Source organism: Nipponia nippon, unplaced genomic scaffold, assembly GCF_047370975.1.
Source record: "Nipponia nippon isolate SJK-2023a ecotype South Korea unplaced genomic scaffold, ASM4737097v1 scaffold_1, whole genome shotgun sequence".
In the NCBI taxonomy this organism is placed as follows: domain Eukaryota; kingdom Metazoa; phylum Chordata; class Aves; order Pelecaniformes; family Threskiornithidae; genus Nipponia; species Nipponia nippon.
In genome coordinates this window covers 50,503,359-50,527,629 of record NW_028262290.1, presented here as the reverse complement: position 1 = coordinate 50,527,629, position 24,271 = coordinate 50,503,359, and positions in this window count along the sequence as shown.

The window sequence follows — 24,271 nt, the reverse complement described above, 5'->3', positions numbered from 1 at the left end:
GGAAGTGCTGGAAAACTTAACTGAGTGCCTATGGACTGCTGTAAGAAATGCACTAACAAAATATTTATTAAATGAGCCACTTCCTTATCTTACTTGCAAATTGCGTTAAAGAGAAAAAGATTTATAGGTGACAGAAACCAATATTAAAGTCAATCAAATGCACACAACCCTCCAAATCCCCAGGATGCCACTCAGGGCAGTGACAGGCCATTTTAAGTCAGCGAACCTGCTTTGTTGCAATGGTCTCAAAAAGCAGGAGAAAAGCCCGTTTTGGCCTAGCAGGTCTCTTTGTACTGCCACGTGGCTTTTTTGGGGCTGAGCTGGGGTTCAAAGGAGCACGGTGTATCTATCACTGCCATAGTTAATCCCTTCATTAGAAGATATAAACAACCCTCTCCCACATTAGCAATGTTTACCTCATATTGCTCCAGCATTCATTTTCACTAATATGATACAAAAGTGTAATGATGTATAAGTGTTTTTTAATGTTAAGTAAGTGAAAACAGGTGGGTAATTTACCACTGGCTCTGTACAGACTGGAGCTGGCATTTCACAAGGAAGACGCTGGACTTTTTCTTCTGTGTTTTTCATATATAATTCTTTTTATTTTTCCAGTGTCTGCTGCTACTGTTTATAGTTTATGCCACCAAGTCAAAGCCATAAGTGCCACCGTTATTTTGGAGCCAGCAGAATGAAACGTTTGTTTAGAAAGCTTTCAGTTAGCCACGGGATGAGTGTGTTTGATGCGGAGGCAGGTATTCTTTACTTGTATTTGTGTTAAGACTGAATGTTTTGCTTGTGTAAGTTACTTAGGAACTAGTGCATGCTCCTGGGACATGATCTCTCTTGGAAGAACGAACCCTAAAATGGAGGAGACAAGATCAGTGCTGACCAGTGGTTTCTGTGTTGTAAGATGGAGGACGTGCAGGTTTCACATCAAATTTACTGGATATCCCATTTTTACTTTCACCATAGAGTACATTCTTATGCATTCGTTCCTATAAATATAGTAATGCCCAGAAACCCAAATAAGAGATATCACACTATGAAAAAGAACTTATAAAAACATGGACAGAGAGAGTTTTGACCCAGCAAGCAGCCCATCCACACGTGGCTGGTCCCCTACGTAACGGATGGGAAGGGGCTGAGGAAGCAGTGAAGTCAATGGGCTTTGCGGGGTCACATCAGGGAGACCCAGTGCTCCTGTGTCTGCTCCGCTATACCACGCGGCTTCTCGCATGCAGGATCATGCTTAATTTCCACTTCAAGAGAGTTTTGACTCCCAAGCTAGTGTTGCACGATTATTTCTTTTTATCTTTGTTCCTTTTTTAGAATTCCTTTCTTTCAAACGTTTTGCTTAGTAGTAATTGCTGCTAAAATTTCACAGAACATTTGCAAAAGTGACAGCCTAATTCTAGAAAATTTGAAACATTTAAAAAGCATTTGTACAGAATTTTGGTGCTGAAAAGCTTTGTTGGTGAAGTTTTGTTCACTGAAGTTAGCTAGGTAATTCTTGCAAAGCAGAGGCCTTAAATTTGAGAACGCTCCCCTTCCATGCATTTCCTTGCTATATTTGGCATAACTGGAGGAAAAATTGTATATCAGAGATTCTGTTTTAAGGCACGAGACGGGAATTTCAAAGGCCTTAGAAACGGTGCGGAAACTATTTGCTGAAAATTAAGAAATTTCCAGTGAAAACCCTATGAAAAAAAAAGTATCTGGTAGCTTAAAATGGTTATTCACATTTGCTTTTATACTAAATCGGGGCACTAACTAACTCTCAGTGTGGCAAAAAAAAGTGGCATTTTATGGAGTCTCCCCATTTCCTTCTTGAAATAGACCTAGATGTTTCCAGGTGGGCTGCGGCTCTGCAGGGATTGGAGGAATACTCCCATGAGGGGCTTCCCACAGCCTTCTCCAAGGAAGCTCGTGTGCCCATGGCCACTGTGTGCGCATCCACTCGGGAGAGCTCACGAGCAAGAAGGGCAACAAAACCAGCCATGTGTGAGCATGACCATGGATATTCAATGTATCCCTCCTTTTGGGATAGTGGAAAAGAATGCATAGCTCCGCGGGGCTGGTGGGGGCTGCAGGTCCCTGCCAGCCACCAAGCCTGCATGTGGAGCTGTTGGGGGGCAAGGACAGCTGTCCCTGCTCCCAGCCCAGCTAACAGCTCCATTCCACTCCCAGCCCTCTCCTTCCTTTCCTTCGGGCTGTAGCCTTTCTTCGTTATTTTCCTCTGGGGCTGCAATTTTTCCTGGTTAGCCACAGACAGTATATAAAACACATTTTACTAAAGTTCTTCCAACAAAAACTTCATTGAAACAACTTTTAAAGTTGTGAAAAAAATAACAGGAAATTCACACTTAGGCCCTTGAGGATGAAACATGACATATGTCTTCCAACACATAGGCACAATGGGGTGCGCTATAAAAGTAAATAAGGATCACACCATGGTGCCTAGCTGTTGGAGGACATGCCTTTTGCCATTAAGTTATCATTTCCTTAATTTTTTGTCCAAACTCCCATGTACTTTTAATTGTTGACTCCAGTGACTAAATTAATCTTCTTTCTTTCTTTTATTTTAATAAAGCAATGTGTGACCTGCCTTAAGGTCAGAGACTAAAAATTAGCACAAGCATTAACATTTAATATACCAACCAAAATGAAGATTTACATTGCAAACGGATAGGCAGTCTAAATTTAGGCTGCTCACAAAATGAGGCTATACACAAATGTATTTCATTAATTATATATGTCTAGGAGAACTTAAATACAGCCAACATTTATGCATGCTGAGTACATGTGCCAAAAATGTTATAGTCTTGTATGGTGAATGCAGTTTTAATTTGCATGTGCAGTGTGTTTTTTCAATAAAAAGGGAAAAAATTCCCTAAAATCTGCACTTGCTTTCATTCTCCATTTAAAATATTGGCCAAGCAGATCTTCACACTAATAATCATAGACTTCACTATTAATATCCAAGATGTATTTCATTCATTTGAAAGCTTCCCTTGTGAAATACTAGCACCCATTTGGACTCTTTTCATTCTCCAAAATGATCAGCTCTTGGGTTTTCCTTCCCTTTGAGGGTTCTGGTGTATTTTTAAGGCCAAGTCATTCCTCAGAATACAATAGAGAGGTAGAAACACTGTTAACTATGGCGGTTCATTGGGTTGTTCTCCCACACGACAAAATAGGACACAGCCCATTGATAAAGTCACATTACCTATTACTGGAACACATTTGTGAATCTTGTTTTAAGAGACCCATTTACAGATGAAAGTGTGCACCCCAGGAGCCTCAGGGTTCTGCAGGAAAGCCAGCCTTGCTACAAGAAGAGACCTCCTTCTGGCTCCGCAGAGATTCGTTGCACTTTGCAGTTCCTGCACATCCTGAATCCTTACAAGCCCCGTATTTTCACCCAGTAGTGAAACAGCAACGTACTCTTGAGCTAAACTGAGGCACTACAGGATGACCATTGCTGTCAGATTAAAAAATGTATCTCCACATTCCTGACCATGCTCATTTTTCACATTGGACGGAGTTAGCCATTGAACTGAAGACCCAGTAATCTGTTGCTAGTTCTGGGGTACTTACCCTGATTGCTGGGCTCAGAATAGCTGTGCTGCATTTGTAACCAATCCAATTTCCATGCCTGGGTCTGATCTGCAACGGGACGTACCCTTCCACTCAGCTGGGGATTAGGGGCTAGAAAGGAAGATAGCTGACAACCTCAACTAAGGGGGAACATAAATATACCTGTGAATTGTGGAGTAAACAGCTGCTGAGTGATTAAAAGCTAAGTAAATCTGAACCACTTAATCAGTTTTTAAAGCTGTTTGTTGCAAGCATCCTGCAAAGTGACAGATTTTTTTCTGCTATATAACAAAACATAAAATGAAAGGAGCCTTTCTTCCCTCATGACAGCTTAAAAGTGCTGTGCTGTCTTTTTTTCCTTCAGACTCTGAAGTGGTGTCACTTCAGGAGAATAGCTGTGCCCAGGAGGGACCAGCACGTGAGAGGGGCCCATCTTCTCCCCTCTGCATTGCGGAGACCCACACTGATGATACTGACCCTCCAGCAAAGGAAACTGGAGGTCAAATACCATTGATGAAAAATTCCGAGGGCCAAGTCTTTTATGGGAAAGTATGTTTTGCAAGAGTGTGTGCCCCAAAAGAGGGATGCCCAGGCTGGCACGGACAGACCATGCTTCCAGTGATGAAAACACGCTCCTGAAAGCCACCCCACATATAAATGCTGCCCCTAGGGCAAGTGTCTGCTATAACCAGCAGATTGCAGTCTAGCTCTGAATGGCAATAGTAAGTATGCTTTCTGTATTGCCCAGAAAAGTCCCAATACCCTTTCTAGTTTCTGTACTATATACAGGGGAACCAGGGCTCTCACCACTGAAGTACTATGGGGCAGAAGAAAGTTGCCCATCAAAACTGAGAAATACTAGACACAAGCTTTACCACAGACAATCAGAGAGATGTTTATGTAGACAGAAACAAGGTTTCTAATCTATACCCAGCATCTAGCATCCTTTTTATTGCAAGCTCTTTTTATCCATTCCTCAGAAATTATGCAAGAGGGACAGACTTACAGACCTGGTCCTTTGACTCTCAGGTTAGTACAAAACACTCTCCACCACAGAAGCAAAAGCCATCTTCTGTTTTTGGAGGATGAGAGCACTTCCCCACAGGAAAAGAATGATGCCACTGTTTTATACTTAGGCTGCCAGAAGAAAGCAGAGGCCATCAGATAAGGAAGGAATCCTTCCTCTCCACCCCTGCAAGAGCGACGTGGAGCCAGACGCCAGGGCTGAGCGGCATCTGCTTATCGTTTTGGCCAACTCCATAGTAGCTCTCACATGGTATCTGCAGAGGAAATGAGTGCATCTAGGAAAGCGGCTAGATCTCTACAGAAAAAGAGTTTGCTGTTCTTATGTGAGGCTGTTTCTTGGGAAAGAGATAAGCAGAGCAGCTGAAACTTCAGAAAGAGAATCATGGGACGTGAAGGGTCCTTTCTGAAACTACTTGGAAGTCAAGATGCTGGGAGCCAATCGTTGACATTTCTATCTTATTGCTAGTAGATGCGTAGCAATGCCTGGTTTGACAAAGGGATAGGCATGAGATAAACTAATGGGAAACTGTCCAAAGGAACTTGAGGAGGCATTTGGATCTAGAGTGACATGGCACTTTCTATTTAAGAGGATTTTTGATCAGAATTCTATCTGAATCAGACTTCAGGTCTGATACTTGAAAAAGTTTGGAATTGCACTTTTAAGTTTTGATTCAAATCAGCTCCAGGTCTGAACGAGTACACATCAAGAACTTTTACATAGACAAACCTTACTGAGTTTCATGTTGAATATGCAGTGCAGCACAGCAGCAACATTTATTACCCTCTCTTTCATACTGTCTCTTAAACGTGGGATATCTTTCTGATTGATTGACAAAGCTTCTACCCTCTCCTTCAAGCCTCTCCTTAAGACAAATCTCCACTTTGCTTTTACAAAAGATAAACAATAGCAAGTCAGGGAAATAGGTAGGAAAAGGGAATATTTAATATATATAACTGGGCCTATTACCAAACTCCTTGCACATACTCCTGAGAAACAATATGCTGTGTACTTGTCTCCAGACTTGCATGCATTACTCATCTGCCTAAATTGTCTTCCTTCTACATGTTAGCATCTAGCTCAGTGACTAAGGGTTTTCTGCTGTTTTGTAACAGCTGGATGTGAGGACTATATTAGAAGCAAAGTACTTGCACAGGGTAGCAGCCTTTCAGAAGTGGCTCAAGGTGGGACTGGGCTCTAGACCTCACAGTCCCCGTGAATGGAAGAGCTGGGTCCCTGAGAGGATGGGAAGAAGGATGCTCTGCCAGTGCATCTTTTGGGAGTGTCATGAAGAGCTGAACTGGAGGGGCAGAACATGCTTCTGCTCCTTCTCCTGCAGGTGTGGCATGGGAATGGCTTTACTGCCATGACTGCCCACACACTTCTCATAACCAGCTGCCTCGTGGGGCTTTCCCTGCTCGCTCAGCCTCTGCCTGGTATTTATCTATGCCTGGAGAAGAGGATGGGTGCTTCTATTTTTAGGTCCTTCTCTTCCTCCTGTGGCACTGTGATGGCTTCTTCCTGCCCTTGCTGGAGCCCTGGCGCTTTAATGGCTGCGTCTTTGCTGGGTGCTTTCTCAGAGGTGATCAGTCACCCCACTCCACTGGCCTCTCCTTCCCATCCCTCTACCTGGCTTCAAGGTTGTCTCTCAGGCAGCTCCTGCCTCTGTGCTCTGCTGTTGCTCACAGACTCTCCTTTTGTCATCTCGGTACTTTATCTGTTCCTGTGGATGATGGCTGGTTATGAAGAGCCTCTGCTGCTCTTTCATCTCCCAGAGATGGATTTTCTAGGGTACATCTCTGACCTCAAGTTGTTTGTGGGTGGAAGAGTTGGTCCTGCCAGACATTTGGCTTTGCTGCCAAGAAGACATGCCATCCCTGGGACCTTTTTCTAAAAAGTTATCAGTTTTTATGGCAACCTACTGCTCTTGTATTCTGAACCACTGACCAGCTCCCCAGAGGAACTGTGGTTCTTCAGGTAGAGTGGGATAAGTACAGAAGCCCCAGACAGTCTGACTGCATCCCAAGCATGGTAAGGTAGCATTATGACTGCTATTTAAAACTGCAAAATACATAAGAAATAGGGAAATGAGATTGACTTCACATTCAAAGTCCCTTTCGTGAACTGGGTCTCTTGTTTTACAACTCAGTACACAGCTTGTCTCTATAAATATCTCTGTGATCCGGTATGAAAAAAGCGTACATCAGAGACGTGAGGATTTTGTCTTCATTGTAGCTCACCAAGAAAGTATGATTTACAACGAGAGCAGCATTGTTATACATTTAAAGCAGGCAGTCCTTGTAGTCAGCAACTTGTGATGGTAAAATATGAGTGCTGCCTCCATATTCTCTATGGTACCAGCGCACAGGCTGCAACCCCAACCTGTGCAGCGGGGACAGCAAGCACAAGAGGTGGGAGGAAGGCAGCGCAGGATTGCCGTGTCTGTCCTTGGACTAGACTGGCATTCACAATGACTTTCGTATTCTCTCCGCTAGTCCATGAGAGGTGCTTAAAGTTTTAGGAGGGAGATGTTTGGAATGATATGGATGCAATGATAGTTGTATGTGCTGGGTATTAATGCACTTGTTATCATAGATACCTCAGATTTTGTTGCTACCATAAGTGTTTTTTCAAGAAGAGTTATTGATGTTTACAGGCGTGGCCTTGCATACAGAGTTTTAGGCCATTGGTGGTCTTCTACATTAGAAGACATAAAGAATAACTTCAAATAACAACAAATTATAACACTTTCATTCTCGTTTCAGCTCTATGCTAATTGTCTACAATGTGGTGAGAATCTCTCATAACAGCCTTTCAACTGCTTAAAAATACCTGTTCTGCTTTTTGGGAGCTGCTCACTGAAAATATCTATCTTCATGGAGACCCTTAGGAGAAACCTTATAATTTCACTCTTGCTTTTCGTTTGTATTTGGACATCAAGCTAAGAAAGTTAAACTATGCACAGCCTATGCACAGATTGCAACTATGCACAGATTTAAGGCTGGAAAAATAATCACTGACTCATTAAAAAGCTTAATTCAACTCCATGAGCAGGAGAACTAGGAGGTATCGTTTCTTTCTGGAGCTCCTTTTTGAGCTCCCGTGCAGATAAGGCAATTTGCTCTCACACTGGAGCACAGGTGAAAATTTGTTCTTGCCTGTAGCAGCTGGATGTGAGCTCTGTATTACGAGCCCTGTATTAAAGCACTCACACCGCAGTGCTAGTCTTGGAGGGAGGTTTCAGAGAGGGCTGGGCAGGCAAACTGCAGAAAACTAATATAAAAAGCAGAACACGCGCCTAGAAATTTCTGTTTAACACTTTCAGAGTGCCGGATAGCTGCGAAGGTCAGACTCTGAAGGAAGACACTTTCCTTTGGAAAGAAGACCTGATCTATCGGGATCTGCACAGCAGAGAGAACTGCACAGCGATGCACCCGGAGGGAGCTTGGTGCAGGACAGCAGGCCAAGGGAAATCTGTCCCCCGGAGTGAGGATACTGGTGCACGAGGCAGCTACATCACTCTTATCCAGCAACAGTCTGATGGACTAATGCCAACAGCGGCACTTGAAACAATGTCTCTTCAAACACTCCCATTTCTTAGCTTGTGCTTTGGACCATTTTTATTTAGGGCTATTGAGAAAGAGGAAGAAAATGCATGAAATACTTAAAATGTAGTCTTACTGAGTTGTGGAGGAAAATACCATTGCTAAACCACATTTTCCTTTTTTCCTCTCACCTGTGTTTGTCTTATCTATTTTGACTGTAGGTACCTTTGGAACAAGTCCCATCTGCTAATCTGTTTTGACATTTACCTTTTTTTCACTGGATCTTAGACACTTTATTTACTACACACAGGTAGGAATGAAAAAGAGAAAGCCATGTTCACACAACTTTTGGTCTAGTCAGCATCACACAGGAATTTGCTACATCAGGGCAAATTCAATATACTTCTTTCAATTTTTTAGTCTGTTTCGGTACAGATGCTGCAATGTGAGCAGGCATCAGCGTGACACAGTGGAAACTTAAAGATGAGAGGCTGTAAAGATAAACTCTATCTTGGCAGAGAAGGTCTGAGGGAGTCTTTATTCCCTCAGATATTCCAGGAAAAGTGGGATTCATCCCACCTGACTCTCAGCACTTATGTTGTAGACACGCACCTCCGGCTATGTAGGCACCCTTTGGAGGTAAGGGAAGGAAATAGGCATTTCAACAGCATAGCTCATTGTCCCTGTTTTTGACATCTACCTTAGGAACTTCAATTTGGAGTGGTTTTTTTTTCTTCCTACAAAGTGGGTCTAGACATCTAGTTCAGATCTAGATGTTGAGACTGGGGATATCTAAAGCTGAACAGAGTAGTCTCACTTCAGCAATGTATGCACCAGCCCCTGTATAATTTGGAAAAACATGTGTGGGTTGTGGGAGGGAAGACTTTGGAAGAGAAATCATTATATCAACCTATATGTCCACTGTGAGGATGCTACAGGTGTGGCTGTACAATAAGCAATACTGTTAATAAAGAGAAGATTTATTCCTACTGACATGGAATCCATATGGTACGTGAATCTGATGCCAGTGAGACTCACAGGACTCAAGGAAATGTGATTAACTGCTAAACACAGTAACCTGGAAGAGGAGCAAAAGAGCTGCACAATCCACTCTCTAGAATTATCTTGGCATTGTTCTAATGACCCCCCCGATATTTCACAGACCTTGATGACATCTGTGATCTCTTGTACTCTTGCCCTCTCCATGGCATGTTATAGTTGTTGGTCTTCTGCTATTATATATACAATATGCTGCAAGATGGTGGAAAATACTTTTGGCCTGAGTGAAACAGATGCTCTGTTGATCCTTCTGGGTGAGCTGTCAATTGCAGGCGTGGGTGCCTGCTCTTGGAAAAGGCTGGACAGAATGATACTGGTGATTCCTTAGATGTTCCTAGCTCCTGATGTTCCTAACTCCTGGAACAGAGGACAGATACTAATCAAACATTACCCTCATGGTCCAGCATAAACATTGTGACAGGCAGTGCTCACACCAGGAAAAAAACCTCAGCCTATGAACAGCAGGAAAGAGATAAATAATCATGTAATGTTTGAATGTATCACCTCCCAGAAGGGGAAAAAAATAGCAATGCTTGTAGAGTCTAAGGGCATGGAGCTGCCCAGTGGAGAGAAGGCTGTCTACCAACAGGCTGTTGACAGATTTCGAGATTTAATTACCATGCATGGCAGAAGAAAGAAACTAGCCATTTGCAGCTATGCTGTTAGACTGATGACCAATTAGATCCCAGCTGGATTGTGTAACAGCTGCAAGATATTTCCAACAACACTGATAAGTCATGATATTAGGCAGAAGAAGTATGACCAAGTGTTGGCAACATACAGTCTAAACCATTCTGACACCAGTGGGAAATGCACATTGCCGAAGAGAAACCAATAAACATGAGCCATTATGACTTGACTTTGTCAGACGATATGCTGAGGGAAAGGGGAAGGAGGTCACCTACTGCTGGGTCACTGGTAGAGCAGTGCATAGGTTTAATCACAGCACAACACCAAAATGCACTTGAGAGAGAAGGCATGGCCCAAGCCAGCATTCTAGCAGATGATAGGGACATATTTCTCAGACATCGGCAGCTTGAGGGCAACATGAAGTTAGATCACCAAGTGAAGCCTTTGGAAAATGTGAAAACACAGGATCCCATTCACTCTTCTGCTTCTGCAGAAGGAAGCAGCAACAACACAAAGATGCTTCTGTACAGCCACTAAGATTAGCAGAGCACAGATCAGCAGCCCTGGGACAATGCAGACACTTAGAGACAAACTCAAAGAAACCATTGGAAAGAAGTCCCTCTCCATTACCATCTGCTGAGAAAAGTGTCTGAGTTATCAAAGGTGAAAGTGTTATCATTGGTGTAGTCAGAAACCTGCTCTGGCACACTGTTGAGGGAAGGAGAGTGAGGTTAGCTGTTCACCTACCTGACCATCTTTTGTTCACTTTTTGGCAGGGTGTTATAAGGCAAGACCTCTGCAGACAGGTAAATGAACCTAGAGCACTTCCAATAGGACCCACACAGGAGAAGCTGCAAGAGACAAGAAGTTGAAACATGTTCCAGGAAATCAATGTATGTCCATGTGGCTGTAATGTTAACAGAAATTGCTCCATCTCTCTTATTAGATCTTTTAATCAAAAACCAGCTTCATTTTGCAAGTGTGAACCTTTTATGTGGTATTACCCATTTGGCAATTCACAGGACATGCTAAACTAATAGTGTTAAATGGGTGCAAACTTTTTTCTGACTTCCAATACACAAGTTTCCAAACTGTGGCATGCAGTAGAGATAACAGGTTACACTTTATTGGCTCTTCTACCTTTTTTTCAGCTGCTGAATTTCATTAAAAGGCGGCTAAAATACATTAATTACTTCCCTAATATTCCTGTAATTGCTATTGCTTTGCCACAGGGAGGATATATGATAGGAAGTGGAAGAGGAGGTGATCTTTTTAACTGGGAGAATGGGAAGGGAGGTGTTGATCAGTCAGTCCTTCTATTAAGATGTGATCCCAGATGATAAAGAAGTTTAAGGACCCCTGCTGCTTTAGCACATCTCTGTGTTTTCATTATTGGAGCTAGAGAATGAACTGCCGGGCTCACAGAGAGATTGCGTTGTCGCTGAACTGGTCCCTTACTTTCACTAGTTTTATATCTCTGTAACACTGCTGATTTCAGCAGAACCGCCCCTGATTTCCACCAGGATAAAGGAAGGGGGACTTTGTCACCCCGATTTCATGGAAGCTGAAGCCCAGTAATACCTTTCAGTGCTGATATTATTTTTCAGAAGGCAGTGACACAAAACCATCGTAGTACAGGAGGCATCAACCTCCCTGTGGCATCAACCGTCAACATCAAATGCTTCTGTCTGTCCTCACTAGTCTGTACCTCTCCACTCACTCCAGAAGGAATTACCTTCCTCCTGACTAAGTGCAGGGCTGGACTGTACAGGCACCTAGCAAAGCGCGTGATGTGCTGCTCAGCATTAAGGCAGCAGCTCACACCGCTGTCTCCTGACCTTCACAGCCCCGATGAGTGGTGCAGCCTTCTTGCTCAGTGTACAGTGCTGCTGGTAGGTTGCAAAAGCTGCAGTCCTGAGGTGGGTCATTCCAAAATTCATCCTTAGCCTCGTGTCTTGGAGTAGAGTTTGGATGAACCAGTTCACAGAAGTCTGAAGGCTCTCCCATTGGCTCACAAATGATCATTATTATAATTAAAAGGTGTTTTAGCTGGAAGGTTATGGCAATAAACCTTTATTAAACATTAACAGAAGAAAAAAATCCTGCCTATTTGGATTCTGTTTATTCAATATACATATAAGCAAATTTTAAAAACCTTTCCCCCTTTTTCAGTACATTTATTTCTGATAGTGATGTTGATTTCTAATGGTGATAAAAATATAGCTGATTATAGCTTTTTGCATGTGTAAAAAGTGCAATGCAGTTTTGCAGGTGTGCTTAATCTGCTCCTCTCACTTCTTTCACCAGCCTGCTACATCTTTGTGCATGATGAGCTCCCTGGAAGAGGAGCTCTCTCTGTATTTACCACTGCTTCACTTATTCAAAAAAGGAGTCATTAAGTAGCACAGTTGTGATATAATAACAAATAATAAGGGCAGGCTTTGGAGGCCTTGGACCTCCAGGGCTTTCCTCTCAACCTGTGTTCAGCTCATGATGTTCAATTGTCTGAGACCTCACACGTTGCCATAACTCTAAGACAAAGCCTTGTTACTCATAAATTAATTTACAGATACCAGCTACTTGCGTTGTAACATGAGACTACCAAAACTGCTTTAGAAATGCAGGCATATCTCAGAACCAGGGCAGTTTTGAAAATCTTGCCTTATTGGAGGCTTTTTTTTTCTTTTGTTTGTTTATATTTCTTTCAATACTTATCTTTACAAACATTGTAGACCCTTCTGGGCACATTATTCTTACTGTGTGTGTACAGAGACCAACATAGTAGTGGGCCCTGTTCTTGTTGAGAAATACTGGGCACAACTTAGCAAACAATAGACCTAAGGGAAATCATAATACCAGTAAGTGGATGCCCACAATCAGATAGTTCAGTTCCATTTGTGACCCTTAGATGCAGCCCAGACACTGGTTTCTATGCTGTGGCTTCAGGGGGATCAGGGAAGTGCTCTTAGGGCATGAGAGTGAGCCCAAAGGCCAGACATCTCTTTCTGGTGGATGAACGTCAAGGTTTGAAAAGGAGAGCAGCGACCTTGAAGAGGACCCCAGATTGCTGCCTGATTCTCACAACTAAAAACAGGAGACCTTTTGAAGATTTTCACTGTCACTCATTTTAATATCTAGGTATGTTTTGATTCACTTCCATATCAAACAGCATAACAATATTCTGGAAATTAATAAATGTGAGAGTGAGGGATGTTTCTTGGCAAAATACTGTGCATACCTATTGCATGGCATAAATAATACATTGTGATAATTAATAATGATAAATAATAAATAATGCAGTCAGTTGCACACTGGGGACTGTGAACAGACCTACATTTATAAAAGTTGAAATTCTAAGATAAAAGGATAATGTTTCAAACACTGAGCTGTGACACTTTGTATTATTGCACAATTCAGACCATTTTGGCATTTAGTAAAGATATTTGGTCACCCGTCTTGTTTTTAGGAGCCTAACACCCAATGACATCAATGGCAGTTACATGCCTGCATACCTTTCAGCGTCAGGTTTACATGTCTGCAAATCAATTCCAGTGACCTAAACTGCTGCCACGAAGCAGGAGCAGACATACAGTTGCACCAATAATCGAGTGTGCCTTTAGAAGTAGGGGCACAGAAAGAGAGGTCTGATGTAGCCAAAAAGCAGCCACAGAGCATCTGAAAATTTGTCATACACAAAACATACTTAATATTTACCATCCTATACTATTCATAGTTGTATGTTGCCTCTGCTCTTTCACTGGACTCATTTATCGGTCCTGCCCCCACTCTAATAGGAAGTGGGAGAGCTGATTGACAGTTCATTGAACCAGATACTTCTTAAGGGAAAAATTGAAGAGGTTAATTATAATATCTCTTACAGCTTTAGTATTTCAGTGAGCCACAGTGTAAATATAATGTAAGACTAGAATGGGAACCAATATTTTCCTGACACCTCCCCAAGCAGGCACTCTGGATTTTATGATGCTGAAGAGTCAGAGAATTCAGATCCTATTCCTCTGTATAGCAAAACAGGGACTTTCAAACAGAAAAATAAATTTGTTGGCTTTAACAATATATATTTTTAGTTAACTTAGCAGTTTCAAAAGTCCCTGCTTTCCCATGAATTCAAATGGGAACTGAATTCTCTGAGTTCTGCTCTGCTGCAGACTGTCATGCTGGCAATCTGTAAGTCATTTATTTATTATTTTTCACTGTAAGTGCAGCACCTTTTTCAGTGATTTGATTTTTTGGTCAATTATATATAGTGGTTAGAATGGCCGTTGTATTCCACTGCTATTTCATTTAAAGATACATTGCTTGGGCCTCTGTTCAGCCAAGTACTTAGGCAGGTACCCAACTTAAAGTGCAGCACCATCAACACTGAGTCATCTGTTTTAAATTAGGCACTCTGGCTGAACCAGGATCTTAATTAGGCAAGTACAGTTTTAAGGACTCCTTTGCCTTTTGTCATGAGGCATAACCCACCGTCATCAATGGAAAGTTTGCTTGAGTGCAGACTTTGTCCCTTTATTTCCAAGGTGCAGATCTCCCCAGTGATGTTGTTTTATCATGTGTTTTTATTACCCCATCCCTAACGTCTTTCACTGCACAAGAAGAAGAGAAATGAAAAGAAAAATGCAGAGACAGGAAGGTGGCAATTTAGGGACTGCGCATCTGTGTGACAGGCATCCTAAGGGAGAAGGAAGAAAAGCATTTAGGAAGTTCTGTACAACCACTGCTCAACTACAAGACCGCCCCACTGCAGGTAAGAAATGAGAAATTTTGAGGGCTACTGAGCACTGACTCTTCACAGTGGATCAACGCTCAAAGTTATTTAGCACAGGTGTTTCTGTAATTGTGACACATTGATAAAATTCCGTGTTCACTGGCCCTCAAGCACCTCCCTCCCACCTGTGTGGTGGTCTGGTTATTAGTATGCTGTGGCTGTAATGAAAACCGTATCATCAGCTGGGCTGTGTCAAACCCTGCATTTTCCTCGTCTTGTGCATGCTTCTCTCCTTGCCTGGGCGTTGGTCTGTGCATTTGTAGCTTATACATGTGTTTGGAAAGGAATCAGATGGTTATTGACCACTGTGTGTGTGTGTGTGTGTAGTATCTCAACCGAGCTAGGAAGTTCTTTTTTTCTGCATTTGTACAATGTGAACTCCTTTTTTGCATCCCAACTCCAGGTTAGGATTCCAGGTGAGGAGGCAGTGGGTGCACGTTGTGCAGGAGAAAGACACAAAGCACAGATGGTCCAGGCAGATTTCCATATAGGATAAGAACTCGGGCTGTTTGCAGAGAACGGAAGCTCAAATTTCTGTTTCTTTCATGTGGCAGTTGACACAGCATCCCTTGATCTTTGACCCAAGGTCTCCTAATATACCTTTACACAGATACAGGATGGGAGCGAGGTGGGGGAGGGGGGTGGAGAGAGAGAGATGAAAGGAGGGAGGGAGGCAAAGGCCAGGGGGGGAGAGGGAGAGAGAGAAAGCAAGAAAGCAAGCAAGAAGGAAAGAAAGAAAAGAAAAGAAAAGAAAAGAAAAGAAAAGAAAAGAAAAGAAAAGAAAAGAAAAGAAAAGAAAAGAAAAGAAAAGAAAAGAAAAGAAAAGAAAAGAAAAGAAAAGAAAAGAAAAGAAAAGAAAAGAAAAGAAAAGAAAAGAAAAGAAAAGAAAAGAAAAGAAAAGAAAAGAAAAGAAAAGAAAAGAAAAGAAAAGAAAAGAAAAGAAAAGAAAAGAAAAGAAAAGAAAAGAAAAGAAAAGAAAAGAAAAGAAAAGAAAAGAAAAGAAATATAGAAGAAAAGAAAAGAAAAGAAAAGAAATATAGAAGAAAAGGGAATCAAAGATGTGAGATTTTTAAGAGGAAGTAATAATTCTATGATACCAACTGACACCCTTAGGTAAAGCCTACAAGTGACAGGTTACTTCACATCCAACATAGAAGCAGCAAACTTTAAACTCAATACATGTTGGGAACATTTGCCTGAGTTTAATTTAATTATGTTAATCAATTAGACATGCTGAGAGAAAATGGTGGTTGGCACCAGTGTCACCGAGGGGACTTTCCCAGGGATTAAGGTTTCTTGCTGCTATTCCAGCCTTGAGGAGGTTAGTGACTGCCCCATGGATGGAGGAGCAGCCGGTCAGACATTACATGCCCTCTAATGCAGGGCTGGTTTGTCAAAAACTGAGTAAAACTCCCTCACCCCAAATTGTAGTTCCTGGAGTGGAGAGGGCAGAGCCACCTGAGCAAGCTTTCCAGCAGGCAGCTTGGCTTTGGTGGCAGCAGCGCAACACACAGACAGCTCTCAGCATGGCTGGACCCTGCCTGTCCCTGCTGCTGTGTGCAGAGGTCTCCCGAACCCAGTCCCCAGTGGTCCTGGGTCTGCTCTTGCTCCATGCAGCACCACACTGGGTGTCCCTACAAGCCCAGCACAGTTAATCTGCCACCTGATTCATTGCTATGTGAACACTCAAGAGCTGACTGTAATATAATACCATCTTTATAAAACAGGATTTTATTGCTTTTTCCCTTTTTATAGTATGGGAGTGACATATTTGTTCCATTTCTCTTAGGTATAGGAGTCTTAGACTGCTGCACTCGAGTTTCTAATTCTTTCCCCATCCCTACCTATGAGTCATAGGGTTTTTCACCTCTTGCTCCACCTCTTGCACAACACGCAGCTGGAACACTTCTTCATTTACACTGTTTTGCACATCTTTAAGAAGTGCTGCCTATGCTACCAAGCCAACACACATGTCCCACATAGATGTTAGAGCTCTTAAGACCCAAAGAGGATGTGTCTGAGAAAATTCAAGAGCAGGACATAGAAAGAGGCAATCTCTCTTCCCTTCACTCCTAAAGAGAATAGCAGCAAGTACAGCAGCATAAAATTAAAACCAAAGCCAACATGCAGGAAAAAAAGAAAGTATCTAGCATTTGACAGATAGACAGGACTGACAAATAGACAGGACAGACATGGTTATGGCATAGAAAGTGTTCGGATAAATAATATTTATTCTAACACTTCATCATGACCATATCAGCTAGACACTTTGTTGGTGGGGAGAAGAGAAAAATAAAATTTATCTTGCCATTTTTGCTTTACTAGGGAATATGTAACAGTTGGCAGTGTAATACACTTTTTATTTTCATGAGTTATGGATGTGCATGGCCATCCCTAAAAAATTGAAATAAAAACTGTATTACACCGCCAAGTCTCATATATTATATTTATACCATACCAGAGGAGGTGTCTGCAGAGCAACTATAGATATAAACTTTTATTATATCTATAGTTTCTCATGTTATTAGTATAGTTGTGAAAATAATAGGATTTACTGAAGGTTGTTATTCCCCCTAGCATCACTGATGTGGTATAAACAATATATTGACCTTTTGGATATTTTTGTACCTTTGCAATGGATTTGAAAATGTGGTCACGTGACACGAATAGCCTGAGCTCTTGTCCCCAGTCTAAGGCAATGGGCTGGTAGTACCTTTGTAAGGCCATATTAGCCTCATAATGTACATGCTGGTACTACCAACAGCGCTTCCCTTTTCTCCTTCTCAGTGTGCGGGGAGCACTAACTAAACTCCAGCCCATTAAATAAATGCAAAGAGGGCGTGAAGGCCCCAGGCTGCACCAGACTGCAGCCTGGCGCAGCACTCCATCACCATGCTTAGGTTCTTACAGGAGAATGGCACAGAAATTTGCCACTGAAATGGGTAAAGCCCAGAGACCTTGTTAAGAAGACCTCTGCAAGACCTTTCGACGTTTTCCAAGTGGCATTCATGCTTCTTGACTGATTTCTCATCTTCCCCCCCCAAGACAAAACCCTTGCCCTATAGGAATGCATTGGCTGCTCCCTTTTCCTTAGCCCTACAGAGAATAGCAGAAGAGCAGGCAGGAGCAAACACCTACTCAGTCCTGCCAGGGAGGTCCTGTGGTGCTCGACACTGCAAAGCCACAGCAAAGGATCCACACAGGAGGAGCCTCTGGGTACTGGATGAGTCCTGCTGATGGGCAGGCACAAAGATGTTAGGGAAAAGTATGGAGGAAGAAAGCTGACACAGATGGTCGCTGTAACGTGGATGTGTTCCACCATCCTGCACACATCATGGAAATACAGCCTCTCTCCGATGCAAGGGAAATACGCCCATTGACAAGTTGCATTTGCTTCCCGTAGCTGCACAAAGGTATCCGCTCAAGTTTTCTGAGCTCAGAGGCACAGGAGAAGCCAGGAGCACCTGTTTACTGATGGGAAATGCCATTAGAAAAGGGTCTGGGAGAGCAGCGTATTTATAGCCTCACACAGCACCATATGGTGCATGGTAGCAGAAATCTTCAATTGAGATAGATGAGCAAATGCAAATTTCAGCTTAGGTTTGATTTTTTTTATTATTTTTTAGCAATCATTTTATTTGATCTGCTCTCCTTGTCTCCAAGTGCTGAGGCTGACTTGGTTGTATCTTGCCCCTTGCTTTCTGGAGAAGGCTGTAGGGGCATACAGCTTTAATTGTTTAAATAAGCCTATATCCACTGTAAGAAGGGGACGGGGAAGTGTGGAAGAAAGGATAAGCCTGGGGATGACAGGTTGAGAAGCTGAAGTCAAAAGGACACATAGCTCAGGCCCTTAGGACTGGAAAAGCAGCCCTTAGAAATTTGAGGTCAGTCAGGCCAGAGGCAAAACTGATTTATTTTTAATCAAGCTTAATTGTTTATATTAATACATGAATTTGTGCACAGTGATTCAATTCACCTTTTTAGCAGATATTTAAAGGAAAATTTTTTAAACCTATTTTTTTTTTGGCAAGGGTATCTTTAGGCCTAAGTCTGTAAATGACATTTGGGTTTATATAGGGCTGATGTAGTCCTTTGAAAATGCAGCAGTCACCTTGCTATTAATGCACATGCAGCTCAACCCAGAAAAGTCTTAATTTCCTACCCTATTGCCATTCCCCTGTTCATCGATTTAAAACCAGTGTAGCTCAGCTCCAGCTATTTTCTATAGCCTCCACAAGTTCAGTCCTCTCAGAACTGACCACGGGGCACTGCCTTTTATGTCAGGATTGTACCCCCTGGCTGGCACAATTCTGGGCCACCACAATGCAAGTATTCAATCACTCCTACTAACACAAAATCTTCTGAACTAGCAGTCCTAGTAGTCTAAAATCAATCTTCCTCACCTTTCTTTGCACCTCAGCTCAAGAGATACCAGATGGAGAATGAACTTACACCCCTCAGTGGGACCATATCTCTGGGTCAGGACAGAAGTGTCTGAGGAGGTCTCCATAGTGATGCCTGCAACGGTCCAGGGCTTCCGTGGTGAGCAAATAGCATCCTCCAAAATCTGGGGTGCTCAGTCTGCCATCACACCGCACACCCCTCACAAGCCATACACCAAAATGCAAAGGACACGCTTTTGTTAATGTGTTAAGGTAGCTGATGGCTCACCGAGAGGCCTATGTAATGATTGTAGTTGTGCTGATTTATTAAGTGCCAATGGTGTTTTAATACTGTTTGTGTTTCAGAAATAAAGATAGACACTGCCCTGAAGGCTTACAGTCTGAAAGACAGATACACACAATACACAACTCCCTATGGATACTCAGAAGAAAGATTTTTTTTATTAAGGAGCTATTCTGATTTAATTTGCTTCTTTAATGTGATATTGGAGCAGTGTGGGGTTGAGTGTTAGCCAGCTGAAAACACTCCTCTGCTGGGCTGCAAAGACTGCAAGAGGAGTATTGGCATGTGGAAAGAGGGGATGCGCAGCCCCAGTCTGATTCGATCAGAGTTTCAGGATGTAGATTCCTGGTGATTTATTCCTTGACCAGCAACCTTCATCAACCTGCTGCTTACCAGGGACTCCCACTCTTCAACTCGAGCCAGGAAAGTTAAGCCACAGGGAATGTGCTAAACTAAAACTTGGTGTTAAAGGACACGATGGTGAGGTGACGGGAGTTTCCAGCTGTTTCACAGCAGTGTCGTTGAAGCAGGTGGTGTATGTGGTGCAGGGAGGCAGAAGGGCTTAAGATTTTATAGGCCCCTCGTGGACAGTGAATTTGGCACCCCCCTAGAGTTTCTGTTTCTCTCTGTGGTCGGGATCTCTGGGATGGATGAAGTTGATAGAAATGGACTGATATTCACCCAGCCCTCCGGAGAGTGCTCACACGCTGCCAGAGAGCAGTAATCTGGGAACCCAAAGGGCATGGGTGGTACCTCTGAGAGGTCCTGCATCCAGGCAGCTGCGCCTGTGCGTGCATCTGGATGCATGCACAGACATATGAGCCTTTGTCAGCCTCTGTGGGAAATAAAACAGCCTGGAGAGTCAGGATTTTGAGGGGCTGGCAGCAACTTCTGCAGTAGCGTGTGAGGCCAGCTCTGGTAAAAGGCGAATTCAGGCGGGTGTCCCTGTCCGGCATTTCATGGGTCTGACAGCTGCCTTCTGCAGAGCACGTGTGGTTTCCACTCGTTTCCCGTGATTCTACCCGGGGCCCTGCATTCCCACATGGAGCGAGCTATGGGGGGAGAGACGTTAGTCCTTATTCTTTCACTTAAACCAGTGCCAAAATCAATTTTGAAAAATTATCTCGAAGTTGCTTTCAACTCAATCTGGGTGTTTCTTTACTGCTAGAATATCACCCCGTACACTGGAATCGTTATTACATCACACTAATCTAATTTAAATGCATTTTTACTGTACTTGGTTTAATGAATGTGGAATGTGTCACTATGAAATTGCACCATTAATTTGATAAATAGGACTTGAAGGTATAATTTTTTCCAGCATTGCAGACTAATGAAGCTAAAATACATATATAATAAGAAGTGTAAATAATAAATTATTCTTAGGAGCAAAAAAATTAATTAGATCTTACCACAAATTGCATCTCAATGTCAAAGTTTTTTTACACTACTGACTTTCAAACTAGTTGGAACATGAATGTGATCCTTGGAAAGTTTCTCAAGTAATTACTGTGTGTACACATATTTGGGAACATACCTTAAGAAACTACTTTAGTTCGTACCAGTCCTTCACATACAGCTTTCTCATGTTCCCTGCCGTTACACCTGAATTTTAATAGCATTTAGTGGAAGTCCTGTTATTATTTGTTCTGAATTTCAGCATTTTATTTATTCTTTAAGACTTGAGGAAACTTTTTAAAAAAATTTCTGACACTAACGAGAGAGCAAAATTAGGACATACTACATGCAAATTCTCTGCAGAAGCCACCGTGCCCCTGCAGCTAGATCGCTGCTTCTGCTGTTGAAATCAATGGGAGTTTTTGCCACCGACTTCAATAGGAGAAGAGACTACTGTACAAAGCACACTACTTTTCACCGGTAATGGAAATGTCACAGCGGTGCCATTCAGGAAGGAAACCAAGTGGAGGGAAATTAAAGAGGAAACTCCAGTCTTCTGCAGTTTAGTTGCTGATAGCTCATCTCGCTCAGCCTGCTGCACCCTTGGCCGGTTACACAGTGCTGCCTGGTTTAGCATTCTCTGCCTCTTTGTCCTTTCTTATTGAGTCCACAAAGAAAGGTTTTATCTCACTCCTCTGGAAAAGAAAGCACCTAGAGATTGAAGAGATCAGGTGGCATTTCACCTCTAGTTTTCTTCATTCCCAGCTGGAGAGCTTTGAATGCTCCAGGAGCCAACTATTCTCTGACTATTCTATAGCTAGATGAAGGACCATTGGCCAAAATGTCATCTCTAACCTTATTTTCTATTCCTAGTCTGTAGTTTAACAACCAACATTTTTACTTTCTGTTGCTTGATTTGCGGCCAAAATTCTGACGTGTTACCAGTTTTGTTGCCAGATAACGCATTAAGCCTTACTAAGGGGTAAACATAATGATCTTCATTAAACCCACCTCTTGCTTCTTCAGGTGGAGGAAGGCATTGACAAGGAACACTGCTGAAGTGTCTTACAGCTATTTTCCCCTTGCAAGCAGAAGGAGGGAGAGATGAGTGGCAGCTTTTAAAGAAGGAAAAAAGTTAGATAAACATGAAAGAGTCTGTGAGATTTCTTTTCTTAATGGCAAAGTTTTCCAGCAATAAATCACAATTCAGTCCATGCCATTAGTTTTGGGGGCATTATATCCCCTCATTAAAGTGCATAAACAATTATATTTATTGAAGGTAATGTACTGTGTAGTGCATTATAACGACACTCATTAACATATGTAATCATCATTTGAATGGGCTTTACTACAATGTAAACTGATAATAGCATGATTACCCACTGGGTTATTAACTTTTCAGTCCTAAGATAATAAAAGGTGATACAAGAAACAAAAAGCACATGTGCATTGCCCTTCACATGTGATTTATGTGTTTCACTGTGGAGCTATGAACACAGGTACCCATCATTGGGGAGACTGGCTCTTTATTGCACATTGTATTTGACAGAATAATAAATGTAGCTGAATGGTTCTTGGGTGGGCGTCTGGGGAAAAAAAGTCCTGTGAATAAGGCAGCCACTACTCCAAACTGCAAGACCCAGCAAAGGAAATAATTTTGTCTGTCTCTCTGTCTCTGTCTCACTGGCACTCTGTGGCTTACAGATCTTCATATGCTCTGTCAGACTCACACAGATTAAGGGAAAAAAAAAATCTATCATCTTCTTTATATGTTTCTCCTCCTCCCTCCTTCTCAGCCCGCCACACACTCCTCTCTGCCTGGACTATAATTGCTGGTTATGAGAAAATGAAGGGATGCGCTATGCTAGGGTACCTGTGTGCTAAGGTATTCATATTATGCTAAGTGTATGCTTGTATCAAACAGATGGTTTCAGGTATTGAAATGCAGCTTAGCTGCAGTATCAGAGAATAGATTTATCAGTTTGCTGGAGCTTCTCTTCTATAAAATGCCTATTTGGAGGCATCAGAGGTATTATAAATACAGCTTATTTGTGTAATTTATCAGCCCTCTCCGGGGTTTGTCTCTAAGGAATCTTAGTGCCTTAATTTTAATGAATGAATCTGAGTTTGTTTTAGGAGCGGATGAGTTAAGAAATATTAAAATAAAAAAGACTCACCAGCAGCCATTCAAAAAAACACCAGTTACCAATAGACAGGGCCTCTCCAACATTAAGTGGCATATATATGCTAAAGTGAAAAATGATGCCTAAGTCTGCAGTGCCTACGGTGAATTGAAATACATGGGATATGCCTGCTGAGATGTTGTAGCGGTAGTAGGACCCATTTCTCCACTATATTTTGACTTGTGGACAAGGTGTAGATATGTTAATAGATGGTATGATTTTGTCCTGACACAACACCAGTGCAGAAGTGTGTGGAGCCAGCGACTGGAGAGTTCCCAAGTGGCAGAGAAACAGCCTGACAGGTCTGAGCCAACTCTCGACTGTTTATAATATAGAGAGTGGGACAAGGACAAGAATGGTGGTGGCCAGAGCACATCTGGGTCCAGCTGCTTTTCATACCTTTGGGACCATGTGCAACAAGGTGCACAGCTTTGCAACTGCGCTGGTCGATGTTAGCAGCCAAACAGATCCAGCCACAAAAAGGTAGCATAAAAAATCCATGCCCAGAAAAAAAACCCCAGCCCACAACCCTGAGTTTGGTGGCAGATATGACCAAGCAGAGAAACAGAAGGGAACACCACTGAATAAGAGTTAATGCTGCCAATAAATCATATTCATGTTAATATAGTCATCTCTTCCTTTGGAAATTGTTTGAAACAAAATTGTTTGGAACTTCTATTAGCTTGGCATTCCTTTAAGGAGTCCTCTGTCAGTCCCTGGCCCTTGAAGAGGCTAGATATCTGCACTTTCAGCTCTCCATGGAGTTCTAGAAAGCTCTGGGATGGTTTATGGTTTTCCATTAGCCAAAGGTCTAATAGAGTCCTGAGATCCGTTAAGTGGGAAATTCTTCTCATGGAAAGCAATATACCGTAATTCTTTGCTAAAATCTGAGCCCACACAAGAAATTTGAGCTTGTGGTAAAGACCAGGGTGCAGGAAGTTTGTGCAGGAAATTACTTCATACTGTTTGTTATTGGACTATTTATCCATGACTTTTTAGACAACAGACATGATGGACTTGATTTGCTTTTGAACCAAATGGGGCAGATGCTCATTAGATGACTGGCCCTGCAGACGGGCGCTTTAAATCACGTCCTGGTACTGCAAATGCCTTGTTAGTGATTTGGAAACTGCTCAAGGGCTAAGGAGAATGAGAACACCCTTCTCTGCTCTGGTGACAGCATTTTTCCAGATCAGCTGTACTCATTTAGGGAGTCAGGAAGGGCTGTGAACCTTGCACCGCTCTGACCTCCCCCGGGCTCAGGCAGACTTTCTGCCGCGGTAGTGCCACAAACAGCAGACGTGAATCAAACCTATTGTTCTTTCCTGGCCATGCTAACTTGACTTACTCTTATGACTGA